Below are 13,496 nucleotides of genomic sequence, written 5' to 3' on the forward strand. Positions count from 1 at the left end.
TACCTGAGCAATTAATGTGCTGTATGAGAAGACACGGAAAATTCCACGAGGTTCTCTGATTAGTTTTCACGAAATAATATTCAATTCTGTTAGCCTGAAAACGCTTTCTGCAGGCTACTCAAACTTTCCGCACTTCATGTTGTCTACGTAACCTCTTACCGTTGCCAGGCCGATAGGCTGTTTAATGGTGTCCGCGCTATGTTGTTTAAGACAGCTTTTTTTTTTTTTTTTGTAGACCAAAGAGGCTTATGGCAGTCTGATGAGTGTTGATTCTCAGGCCATGGGCAAAAAAATAGTTAGCCACGTGGGTTGGCTTCTCAAGGATTCCGATAGTCGTCGAAGACGTCTTATTTTCCTCAACAGACTGGGAATTCGGTGATATCCGAAATAGTCCAGTTGCACTTCTTATGGCTTGTTAGTGAATGAGGTCGAACGATCGCAGGGGGGGGGGGAATTCTCTTGCAGAAACAGACAAAATATTCAACTATTTTAACACCTGCTTTCTGTAAAGGGTTTCCAAACTTTTGCTTAATAAGAAATGGAAACGATTATGATTCAAAAGGCTTTTAATGTCAATACCACTGGCGGAATCGATGCTCAAGCAATCATCATTTAGGTGAGAATGTAAATATTTTTAATCGAAAGCTAGCCAATATTCCCTTTCGTGAATAACTTTCATCTTGCAAAATGGTTAATTCGTAACTCGTGTAACACGCACATTACATTAACTGGTAAAAACATTTTAATGTTCGATCTGTAAAGCCTACAATTTTTTTTTTAACAAGTGTGATTTTGAGAGGTTTACAACGAAGCACATTTGAACAGGAATTTAAACAACACTAGTACTGGTAAACAATCCGAGTGGTAGAGCAGCGTCAATGTGTTACTTATACTAACAGAAAAGAATTTAATTACACCTCTCGGTTTCGAGTTTAGTGAACAACTCGTGAGATGATCTAAAGACTTTTGCTTGATGTTTACCGCATTAGATTAAATCTGAAAAAAAAAAAAAAGTAATTTTAAAACATCGCCATCATGCCTATTATCTAATTAAACAGCGCTCTAAGTATAAAAGCGAGACATGCTTATCTTTTACGTGAAGATTATTCTACACAACAATATCCCTTTCTATTCATTCTATTAAAGTTTTTATGCTCGAAATGTATTCGCTTATGGCCTTTTTTAGGCATTTACAGAACATAACATTAACTACAGCTGCTGCTGCTAATCCTTGAATTAAAGTTAAATTTAATCTATTTTGAATGTTCATCTTTATAGTAATGTTATAAGAGTAGAAAAAGAAGGTGGCTTAGAATACGCTTTTAATCTTCCTAGCAAAAAGCACCAAAACAAATTCAACGTGTTAAAATATAAATATACTCGACAATAAAAACAAATCCATTCGTTTGATTAGCATACAATGAAACCCCTTTTTTTAAATAAATAATGTATTCATATAAGTTTTAAAAAAAAATTGTATAAATACATTATTTTTCTGAATAAATTCTCAAGCTAATAGATTGCAATGTTGAGTATGGTTTTATGAAAAGCAGAGATAAAAATGTTCTTCTTATAAGCATCCTGAGAGTAACAAGATCCTAGATAGAATTGAAATGTCATTCAAAAGAAGCAAAGTGGATATTCAGCGAAAGGTGTTACACGATAATGCAGATACCACACACGTGGCTAATCTTAATGCATTTTTTCACACAACAGTCAGTTCCATCACGTTTTCCTCGCTGTTTATAAAGCAAACTTAGTTTTAGTCCTACTGTTTCTCTTCTAATATGCTGTTTACTGTAAGATACTGTTTATTTACTATTGTACTACTTTCAGGTTCTAGATTAATTTTCACCCTCACTACATGATATTTTATTATTAATTTGGATACATTGTTGATGATCCTGCACTTTTTGGGAAATTATGACAGCAACAATTACGTTTTCATTACCAATCTTAATACCAAATCAAATCTGCTTTATATTTGATTATATGAGGAATAAAATCACATAATGAATATTCTGATATATTATCTGCACAACGTACTGCCTTACGGATTATTGTGTATTTTTATATGGGATGCATTCGAAATTGTCAGCCAGATGTCGTTCGACATCTAATTTTATTTTGCTTTTTGTCGCATTCTTTTGGGTAGCAGTAACGTAATGTCTTTCAGTTATGTAATGGCTCTATTATTGCGCACAATGGATGTCATCTGTGTTGCTGCGTGCCAAGTTCTTGAAACCAAAGACAATTTCATAAACATCGCAACTACTGGCAAGGGAATAATCGGCAGCGCACCGAATACGTTAGGAGCATGTGTACATCTTTTCGAATCGGAATGCCAGCCTGTTACTGTAAATGTTGCTATGCGTTTGAATGATGGTTTATTGTTTTGATTACGAACATTTTAGTTCTTGAAGCGTTTAAACATGCAGCGTGAGATGATGGTTGAGAATACATTTGATGATTCTTTCAGTTATGTGATGTCTTTCAGTTATGTAATGGCTCTATTATTGCGCACAATGGATGTCATCTGTGTTGCTGCGTGCCAAGTTCTTGAAACCAAAGACAATTTCATAAACATCGCAACTACTGGCAAGGGAATAATCGGCAGCGCACCGAATACGTTAGGAGCATGTGTACATCTTTTCGAATCGGAATGCCAGCCTGTTACTGTAAATGTTGCTATGCGTTTGAATGATGGTTTATTGTTTTGATTACGAACATTTTAGTTCTTGAAGCGTTTAAACATGCAGCGTGAGATGATGGTTGAGAATACATTTGATGATTCTCATCGGCTAATCCCTATTCTTCAGGCAGGATTATATCTTATCCACTTTGTTTGGGATTACGATATTATTTCCCTTCCAACAGTACTCATTTAGCTATACGACGTGCTTATTTCTTATAGCATACTGAACACACAACGTTACTGCAAAAATGTATCGAAGGCCAGTTCTAATTCTGAATGGAAAATCAGAATCCATTCTACAATGTTGTTCGGAGTAAGTTTTACTGCGTTGAAATACGCCAATTCTAACAGTTTTGTTCTGTAAATAATGTATATTTCTAAAGGCAAAATAAATTCTACTTTTAAACTTATGTTGAAATCAGAAGATTAGAACAAAATTTAAGTGCGAGAAAGAGATTCAATGAAAATGAAAATCAAGGACATAAGTAAGGAGTGAAGACGCTCTTGAAGCGAGAGCATGGAAAATAAAATTAAACGTAAACGATTGAACAAAATCCGAGCATTGAAGAATAATCATAAAACGTTACTGCTGTCACTATAAACAGCAGTCACAATGTAGTATTGAATACAATTTCCTCACTTAGCAGGTATATTGCTGTTGTTCAAGGGCAAGTGACTGCGGGCATTGATCAGGGCAGATCAGCCTGCACTTGAAATGATTATACTATTTGATGGATAATACGAAAACAAGTTCGGAAAGAGAACTTCTTGAGCCTTCTCTTTTCAGCGTTCAAAGAGTCAAAAACTGAATTTTGGAATAAAAAAAATTTAAACTTTGCTGTGGATTAATTACTTTCTGACGAAGTATTCTCGTGTTTATGAAAACAACTTTTTGGTAATTTTGGATACCCTCCTCTAATATAACAAATAGCGTTATTTAATATTTTTTAATATTTTATTTTTTTAAAACTCTTTTCTACACTAACTTTTGAGAAGAAAATGAGATGTGTGGTGTAGAAATAATTCATGCATAATGATGCATTTGTATATTTAAGCCACGAATGAATAGGCATAAACTAAAACGAAATTTTAAAGTGCACATAGAATATGATTGACGTGTCCAAATTAATAAATCTGTATACCGCGCCTACTAAATGAATTCACATTTACTCATTACGTTCCCAAATTATATACAGGAACTCCAACCACAAACAGATGCTCACATCATGCAAGGATCATGCAAATAATTTCTGATACAATGATGTAGATGAGCTTTCTAGAAAGATATGTATACAAATATAAATCATCAAGCACAGTATTCAAATCTGAAATAAATGGAAACAAATACTTGTGCTGTCAGTCAACTAACGAAAAGAAATACAAAGAAATAAAAATTTTACTAACCAAATATATCACACAAGTTAACATTATTCTGGTATTTTATATTCTCAGTAATTGTGGTAAGAATAAGATAAAAAAAAAAGAATACGATTAAAGCAGTTCCCTGTTACTGTTCATTTCCAGCTAATGAAGTTTTTGGCTACTTGGTAATTCATGCATCTCATCGATGGCATCGTCCTCACTAAGCCATCCGTGGTAAGACTCAGAGTTTTCCGATGGATGGATTAATGATGGAAAATGCCGAGCTACACAGAAAATATGACAATCCCCATGACAGCTCCATTTCAGCCGCTCATTTACTTCACAATACAAGGGGATACGGGGTGATTAACAGCATTCATTCACAAGGTGTATGCATTTAATGCGAGCCACTGAGAATATGAATGCAACTGGAACAATCTAAAGTTCCTTTATTATCGAATTACCTGTCTGCTGTAATTCCACCTGATAATATGTCCAATGAATTGACGTACTACGCATCTGTGGCTGATGATGATCTTTAACTACGAAATTTCTATGCAGTCAATTCGAAGTGTTGCCGTACCATGAAAACCTAAGAAGGCATTGATTGTTTTACGAGTAACTGTTGTCTGTGCCAAAAATACATTCCCTACAGGAATGGTTCAATGCTTACGAAAACTGTCGTTAAGACAGGAAAGTTCTAGACTTCATAGAATTTAAATCTTCATTTAATTCTAATAACATCAAGAGATTAGTCGATCATAAAAAACATACGGGGGTGCATGTGTTTTTCAATAAGGAGCAATTTCAATACCACTCAACATTATTCTTAAGTACAACGAAAGTTAGAGTTCATTCGATTTCAATGATTAAGTTTCGTCAAGTGTCAACCACCACTCCTTGACTTGAATTCAGCCGCTCCAACATGGAGTACAGACGCTGTTTGCAGCCGATTCACCGAATACAGTCGCTGCTTGAGGTTGCCATACCTGGCTACCCTCACTTAGTTTAGCCTGTGGATCGACACAGTTTACCGAGGTGTGGCCGCTACCAGTTTGCATAGCTTCGTGGAGCCATAACTGAGAGTTGGGTGTCCAGTGAGAATCAATCCATCTGAACCACAATTACGTGCGACCATCCAAGTGGAGAGGTACTATCTTTCTTCGACACCCCCATACAACCAAATCACAACAAGCGACACTAAATTGGACAGAATTGTTCGGACTCTCCCGGGACAGACAGAAGTGGAAAAAGTTCATTCGGCCTCATCATCATCCACATAGATGATGGAAGAGAAAATAAGATATAGAAGACAACGAAAGGTTACAAGATTCAAGCACGCGAAAGGGCACGTAGAAGGCATTCGGTAGTCATTTCTTGAGAAAAGTAAAAATGCATTAGGTGGGAAAGAATATGCATTAAAGTAATCAGAGTAACTGATAAATGCAACTGGTTATATCAAGAAAATAATTTTTTTCTAAACATTCTGGATAATTTGATTCAGTTGATTCACTTAAATCGTTTAACTCAAATTCCTGTGTAGTGCCTTTTCTTAAAATAGAAGATCCATTTTTTTTTAAATTCCTGCATTTTGAACTGAAGCGGTCCCTTTGCTAACTATCGTCAACACTAATGGTAGTCCAGAAAGACCCATATAAGCTAGCATGTTTCAGTGTACGATTAGCCCTGACACGCTTCAATCTTCCTTTGAGGATAAGACCATCTCTGTCAAGGAGTTAGTGTGTATGATGATCGATTCCTTCGGGTCCTCGTTGATCAGCAGTTGTATTTTTCTATTTAGAAGCGGATGCTTGTTTTTGTTATAGACATCAATCACGAGGGGAGTGATTTTTCTGTCTTTTGATACAATCGAAATCTTCTGCGTCTTAATATGGCAAGAGAGCAAATGGATCAAGTGTAAGGTTTTCGACTTCGCCGGCGTAAACGGTAGAAAGAAAGGTCAACCGTGCTATTCCGAAAATAGCCTGCAGATGAAACTCTGACATCAAGCAGTCTGAATGAGAAGCTTCACTGTTATAGTTATATATGAAGTTGGATTATTTGCTACCGAGACCAGATGTGAAAAGCGCCGAGGTTTTTTTTTTCCTTACAGAGGATCCCTGCTATTGCTAAACGCAATAACAGAAGGTGACAATGCATTGAACGCAACAGGATGAGTATTTGCCATGTTAACTATGGAAAAAAAGGGCATCAAATCCTTTGTGAAAAACCAAATCAGGTTAAATATGTTTAATATGTGGACATGTTAATAACAGTGATATTTGATTATGCATTTTTCTTTATTTGTAGCTTTCCTCCGTCTCGCTGATTGGTGCACTCGGGCCTGTTGATGACTGAACATTCTTCACCTGTCATGTTACCGTCTTCACAAGCGTAGAACTGTGGAAAATACTATCCGTGGGATCGACAATGCTTTTTTCGTCCGTGTTTGATTTGGTTGAACTGCGATTTCATTCGGTGAGTTGTCAGCGGTGGAGTCACACATCAACTCAGTTGTTCGATGACATGGATACAGCAAGGTAATATTTTTTTTTCTGTATTTTGTATACGAGTGTCGCTTCCCACGATGTGCGTTTATTATGCAGTGCAATGGTTTACACCATCGGTTGTTCGCACAATTTTTAGTACTGCTGTCAAAAATAAAACACAAAAATGGTGTAACTTGTTAAATTATTTTATTAAAATATATACAATACAAAATGGACATAAAATACTGCATCGACATGGTAATTTAAGTTTGGGAATGTTTGTTAAAACGAATATTTTGACATTTTCGCTAGAAAACTTAATTATACAATACGGGCACTGCAATACAGTATTACCTTTTCACTAGAAAACGTAATATTGTAGTGCTAGAAAGTAGAAGCAGCTAAAAGGAAATGTTGATGTGACGTTAAATTATGTGAGCAAGCACTCAAGTCTTATACTATGTCGGTTGACGCACACCTTTACTGAATCCTCAACGTTGGACGGTAATACTAAGACGACAATGCGTACTGACGGCAATACAAACGCGTAAGAATGTCTTCTAGGAAGGAACCAAAAACAACGGGAAGACACTCACGCTCACGAATTTTAAGAATTCCGAGAAATGTTTAGCTATCCAGTCAGGGGTTGAACAAATCTAAATATGTAATTATCTTCTGAGGGGAAGGAATTTTTAATATCTAAAATTTCATAAATTTAAAATAAGTTCAACTGTCCGTTATTCGCGTACCATCATTTGAGAAACGCTGCTTTATATTGCATGATGAATGTGGTATGTTGTTTTATAGGGTTAGCTTTTTTTTTGTTTGATTCTTTTTAATTTTACTTATTGCTTTATGTTTGAACTTGACACCTATATTTTATTTTAATACTGAATATATTATTACACTTCCAAAGATGGGTGAATGATCGTGATCCAGAGGGTAATAGATGGCAATGCTGTAGCCAATGAAGTTTTAACTGAGGCTCGGCTATTGCTGTTACCCCGCCAAGACCAGAGCTTATAACTCAATAACACGCTATCCATACATTTTCTTCCACAGACAAAGGAAAATATGAAAAGCATTCTTGCTTCACCCATCTAGAAAAAAAAAATTCCCAAGATATATTTGTTCGGAAACAATTGCTTCTCAAGCATGTTAGAGAAAGTATGGTTTTTAGTTAAGTAAGAATATAATAATACAGTGTTTGCTCAGATATTGTCTGCATTCGTTATAGAATAAAAGTAAACGATCTGAATATTGCTAACAGTTTCATTACGTTAAGTTAATTATTTTTAAAACATTAACGACAGAATATGAAAAAATCGAATGTATTTTAGAAGCCATAAGGAAAACTAATTATATAACTAAATACCAATACAATCTAGATAAAAATTAAAATTAATGTAAGCAGCCAAAAACCTTAAAACGATGTGGAAGGAAATAAACTAATTTGAAATATTTGACTACTCAGACAGTCAAATTACGAAGAAACCAAATATAGAATAAATCTAGGATGGCCTGATATGATCACATTTATATCAACTGCAAAAATATGATCGTAAAATTAAAGTATATAGCTTCACGGTACTCCTTATATTTCTTTGTGGTACAGACCTTGTGTTCTCACACAAAAGGATGAGCACGGATTAAAAAACATCGAAAACAACTGTCTCAAGAAAAAATATATGAAATGGACTGAAAAGAAAATCAAAGAAGATACCAGAAACGATTTAAGCTATCGTGTTCCAATAACAGCAAAAAATAAAAGAAACAGTTACAGGGTATTGAAATATCTTTTTGCAACATGAAGAATCGATTTCTATGAGAAAAACTGTACCGAACTCGTTACAGAAATCAAAACGATTCGGTGTAAGATCGAGTAGAAACGTTCACACTAGCCGTAACCACATGTAGGAAATTGATGAATTCATATTCTTTAAAATATTGTGCGCTTCCGTACCATAAAAGTGTGAATAAGAGAACTCATCATTAACTTAAACATAAATGAATATCAGAAATTCAGGATTGATATACGTTGCATATAAAATAAAAAGTGTCTGCGGCAATGTATTTAGCCGCTTCCACTTTTGTTATGACGTTTAAAAAAAGATCATTCAGTTAACAGACACATATATGCTATCTGGAAGTTTCTGATGTATCGATGTTTGTGTAGTTCATGATCACTAAATGCATGGCTTTTCTTTGACGTTTTATTTCATTTCACTGCACGAAAATATTCGGTAAGATACTGGTAAAGAGATTGTGTAACCCTTCACAAAGTCAGAAGACTAGACTGAGACCTCGGATTAAACATTTACTTCATCGGCAGTATTGCCTTTTTCCATGCCATATTATGATCGGAAAGTTGTAGCAGACAACAGTAGTGTATGATTTGCCTGGATTCCTTTATGAGCGCAGAATATCAAGTTACGCTGTTCCGAAGCTGACCGGTACCAGGCTCGTTTGGAAAACTTATTTGATATTCGGATTTTAAGCATGGCAATAATGATTCATTTAAATATGCTAAAAAATCACGATCCCTTTCCCTTCAAATTTTGATACCGAAACTGTTTAGTACAAAAATTAATTCGGCAGAGTAAAAGAATCGAATAAATTGCAATCAACGTTTGCTTGTGTGGAAGCCATCTCACCTTTTAATAATTTCGCAGAAAATATGCAACTTGCGCATTCAAGAAATAGGATTTCTCTTCTTATAGAATTGCGTCTTAATACTATTTTCAATGAATATCTTTTTATACGATAAAATTTGTTCTCTTAATAAATGACCAACGCGCGAATGATTTCTAATTCTTTCCGCTGAAGTTCCATCACCAAGTGATTACGTCACATCTTTCCAACATCACTTACGTGATCGGGCGGCAAGCCTACCCAAGATTAATTTTTTTTTCGACGGTGTGAAACAGCAGAAAAATTTTCGAAATATAAAATTCTTTCACGATTAGTTCGTGAGAATTTAAAACACGAAAGGAAGTTCAAATAAAATTAATTTCAGCCTTTTTTTAGCTGTAAAGCATATTCTTATTAATTCGATCTCTTTCTAATAGAGAGTAAAATGCTTCTGTTATTCATTTAGATAATCGGAGAAATACCTGTTGTGCCTTCTGCAACAAAATTATTCAATTTACCCAGCAAAAATCTCTGCAATGTTATAAACGTTGTTTGTGTTATTTCAGGAGTACAAAAACAGACTTTAATATGTCGCGTATCAAAAACCTTTTGATTAGTAGAATTGCGAGTTCAGAAAACCTTCATAACGAATGATAGATTCCATTCAATATCATTGCAAAAACACATTCCACCTTGAAGAAATGCTATGCTATCCCTATCCATCCATCAAGGATCGTCTTACGTTAAAACATACGTTTCAGTAATGATAGAAAGGAAGAAAGATTTCGTTTCTGAGAATGCTCTTGAAACATGGACCAACAACTTTCTTGGTCTTGAGAATAAAGTTATTAAAATTTCTTTTGGAGTAGAGAAAAAACTAAAGTTCTCGGATGCACCAACAGGATAAAGGCAATTTATCCTGTTAGTTTTTTTTTTAATTATAAAATTTTCGTTATTTATTTTATGTTACCTATAAAAAGGGTTGTTTGTAGCAAGTTGGTTAGATCCCATGAGGTGAAACACGCATCTGATTTTATAAGAATTTTCGAGAAGCCTGCTAAACGTTAGCCAAAAATACGTTTATTTACTATCGTATTTTTATCGTAAATTTAAGTGATATAGCCAAAGATTATGGAATGATAATATCAACAGAAAATCAAAAACAATTGCCTTTGAAGGGTAAGATCCAGTAAGAACTAAAATCGTATTAGATAAGATTTGAGAACATGTTTTAGCTACCTAGGATGTATGATTACATATGAAAATGAAAAAGATATTAACCTAAAAATTGCGAAATATTTAAAAGTAACAGGTTTAATTAACTGTATACTTAAAAACAAACCAGATTAAATATATTCAATACATTAGCCCTACCAGTCCTGTTGTATGGAAGTGAAATTTGGACAATAAAACAAAAAGACAAGATTAATATCAGCAGAAATGAGCTTAAAGAAAAACTGCAAAATATACTATTCGATCACAAAATAAATGAAGAAATTATGAAAGAATTAAACCAGGAATCAGTAATAGATAAAACGAAAAAAAAATCTATCATTAATGGATGGAACGCGTTGAAAGAATGAAAAAAAGATTACCAAAGCCTGAAATTACAAACCAGCAAGGAAAGAGCAACGGAACCGGCCGCTCTAGGCCTAAATCCTTGACAAGCATGATGATTTTTTTTATCGTAAAAATGGAAAAAAAAAATATCGATTATGGTAAATGAATCAGTTTTTTTTTAAAGAAAATAATTCAATCATTTCAGCAGAGATTAATAGACAAAGCAGTTTGCAATGACAGAAAAAAAAAACGATTCTGAGGTTTTTCGGTATAATAAAGAGTATCATTGAGCTGGAAATACAGCGATAGATGAGTCATGTACGACTCGCTTCCAAAGTAATTAAAATTCAATCAATAGCGTTTGGAGTCAATGTTTCGTAAATAATACGGATAAGATGAATTTTAAAATTAACGATTCCAGAAACAATTTCTCAGTGTTGTACGTGGTGGGGGAGAGCAGGTATTCAGTTAATTTACAATCTGCAGTATCTAAGTATTAGACCCTTTAGTGATTAACTTTCTGGATGACTAAGTTCGGAAGAGTTTGGCAAAAAGTAAGAATACTTACACATCGGAGACTGCGTTTTCTTTCTAGGAAGCTTCCCTCTTTTACTGAGCAACATCAACATTGTTGTATATAAAGCAGGGCATACGAACATCACGTGTATGTGCTTGTGAGAGAGATTCTGTAAACAAAAGCGTATTGATCGTTTAAAATGTGTGGCTGTATTGTGGAAATTAATTAAAGCAAAGTTATTGTCTGTTATATAAGAACATACGTAGCATTTACATACAGTTGAACGTGTATTTTGAAAATTCTTAGGCAACTCGTAAATTCGTTCAAGTATTTTCAAAGTAGTCCTATGGCTGCGAAATAAATGAACACTTATCATTTCAACAACTAAACGTTTAAAACAAATGTTCATTCCTCCCTTCCCCCATTACCTCTCAATTACAAACACAATACAGGATGGAAAAAAACGTAAATGGACACGTGGTTTTAAGTTAATTTGTTTAACTACAGACAATCGTTGCCTTTATGGCGACTTGATGGTAGGTGAGAAATGTACGTTCACGGTTGCACTGCACCAAATTGCACCAAACAAATGCATTTAATGAATGATTCAGTCAGGTCCAGCCTGAAACTGAAGAATACAGTTCAATACAAGTCGTGCAACTTCCTGTTGTGTGCATTTTCAACTAACGCGATCATTTCAAACACGAACCTATAGCATCAGCTCAATAGTTTTGAAGGATATTTATTTAGGAATCACAAAATTCCTAAATAAATATCCTAAGATTATATATAGTAAGATTCTGTAGTTGAACTGAGAAACTCATCGTCGCACTGCGGAAGTGATGACCAAAATTTATAATGAGAGTGTACAAAATCAAACTATGCGACTTTATATGTTGGCCTGCAATACCGACTTGCATTGTTCTACCATAATACTCCACATACAGAATCGTTAACTCTCCATTTCACATGGAGAAGAACATAAGTTGTTTGAACTCACCCTATAGCTAAAAGAATGGCTTACTTGTAACACCAAGTAATAGAACACTACACTTTATTTTCTGGATACTTTTGTTTTTTCAGAAAGTAAAGTCATCCATTTCAGGCAAAAGAACGATGCTGAATTTGACTTTCTGAAGTATAGTATCGCTTGGATGATTTTCATCGAAAACACGTGGAGATGTAAACACCAAACATACAGGGACCAGTATACTTTTTTAAAATAAGTAAATCATACTACACAGTTTTTTAAAATCCTGCAAGAAGAATAAAATTGTCAAGAACCATGAACCTTTAGTGTTTATATTTCTTGAAGTACATTAAAATGCCTACACAACGCTGGTTAGTTGTATTTGTCGTAATTTATTGTACTGTATTATATCAATTCTTTTCAAATAGATTCCAATCAGATGGTTTGTAAAGTATAATTGTAACTGACAAGAAAATGATTATATACGGAAAGCAGCTTTGACTTTACACTAAGTTGCTCCTTGGCATTCTACAATGCATAGCACATTCCCTTAAAAGTTGTATACGACGTGATATTAGTGAAAACAAGAAATATGAGGAAATCGACCACTATATTCAATGTAGATAGCTAATTTCCATATACACGAGCTTCAAATAAGGATGAAAGAAACATGGTACTGTAGTGTCAAGAATAACAAGACTAGTGAGATTTAATAATGTTTACTAAAATACACTCTTTACAATTATTTCCTGATATTTATTAATGATCTTCTCGAATGCAGCATCGCAGTAATATGAGATTCAATGTGGGAAAATGTAAACAGAGTAATGACACCGAAGTCAATATTGGTTACAACCGAACTAACTACACCTATGGTTGTTCGTTGTAGTATCTTAACTGCTACACACTTAAGCGAATCTCCTCTTTTAGCGCGACTATTTCTATTGTAAAGTATTCTGAAAGTGCAAACTTGGTAATGTGTGCTTCCCTGTTAAATAAGGGGACGAATACACAACATTAAAGAAAAATGAATATTGTTCAGTACACCCGAGGAGATTAAAATGTTTGCAATTTTTTCGATAGCAAAGTTTCACCCCTGAATATTCATTACAAACGAATCTGCAATAAATTCCATTCGGTAAAGTGTTCAAGCTGTGAGATGCACATTTACTGAGATTACTTAGTAGAGATCACTTAATAGTGGTCTAAAAAAAAAAGAATATTTAAATACGCACATACAAAGGAATATTAAAACATGCAGAAGAATAATTT

At 34.3% G+C, this 13,496-nt stretch overlaps 1 long non-coding RNA gene across 1 annotated transcript in view; it reads left to right on the forward strand.

Annotated features, from left to right (window-relative positions):
* Positions 1-6,581, forward strand: part of LOC150099079 (uncharacterized) — a 235,616-nt gene extending 229,035 nt beyond the window's left edge. Inside the window, exon 3 of the long non-coding RNA XR_016549453.1 lies at positions 6,368-6,581. This is a non-coding gene — a long non-coding RNA (uncharacterized LOC150099079). The remainder of the gene's footprint in view (positions 1-6,367) is intronic.
* The last annotated feature ends 6,915 nt before the right edge of the window (positions 6,582-13,496 follow it).

The sequence above is a fragment of the Typopeltis vanoorti genome, chromosome 15 (genome assembly GCF_054136105.1).
Source record: "Typopeltis vanoorti isolate ZY-2024b chromosome 15, IOZ_Tvanoo_1.0, whole genome shotgun sequence".
Taxonomy (NCBI): domain Eukaryota; kingdom Metazoa; phylum Arthropoda; class Arachnida; order Uropygi; family Thelyphonidae; genus Typopeltis; species Typopeltis vanoorti.